Below are 686 nucleotides of genomic sequence, written 5' to 3'. Positions count from 1 at the left end.
TCTTAACACTTTTGTCATTTAACTTAGTTAAAAATAATTTACACATGTCAATACAGAATGAGAACATTCTTAATGTGATTATATTCTTAACTTTACAATGAGTTTTATTTTATTTATTTATGTCTAACTTTTAGGTTTAGTGGGTACATGTGCATTTTTGTTACATGAATAAGTTGCATGTCATGGGGATTTTGTGCACAGATAATTTTCTTTGCAATCTTGTCAGCATCTGTTGTTTTTTGACTTTTTAATAATAGCCATTCTGACTGGTATGATAAGCTATCTAATTGTGGTTTTGATTTGCATTTCTTTAATTATTACTGATGTTGAGCATTTTTTATATGTCTTGTTGGCTGTGCTTATGTCTTCTTTTGAGAAGTATGTGTTTGTGTTCATGTCCTTTGCCCACTTTTTATTGGGGTTGTTTGTTGATTTGTTTAAGTTAAGTTACTTACAGATTCTAGATATTAGACCCTTATCAGATGCACAGTTTGCAAATATTTTCTCCCATTCTTTATGTTGTCTGTTTACTCTGTTAACAGTTTTTTTTTTGTTGTTTAATTTACTTGGCCCTGCTCAAAGCAGGACTTCAAAAAATTTGCTTACTAACTCACATCTGTTCCTCTTCATGGAAATCTTTAATAAAAGGCAAAAGATTTATTTGTTCTGAAGAGAAACCATAATGA

At 29.9% G+C, this 686-nt stretch overlaps 1 non-coding gene across 1 annotated transcript; it reads right to left on the bottom strand.

The window, feature by feature from the left end:
• Positions 1-568: 568 nt before the first annotated feature.
• LOC114674774 (U5 spliceosomal RNA) lies at positions 569-686 on the bottom strand. The gene has a single exon (XR_003725880.1). It is a non-coding gene; the product is annotated as a U5 spliceosomal RNA (small nuclear RNA).

This window comes from Macaca mulatta, chromosome 1, assembly GCF_049350105.2.
Source record: "Macaca mulatta isolate MMU2019108-1 chromosome 1, T2T-MMU8v2.0, whole genome shotgun sequence".
Lineage (NCBI taxonomy): Eukaryota > Metazoa > Chordata > Mammalia > Primates > Cercopithecidae > Macaca > Macaca mulatta.
This window is presented reverse-complemented; position numbering and strand designations above follow the sequence as displayed.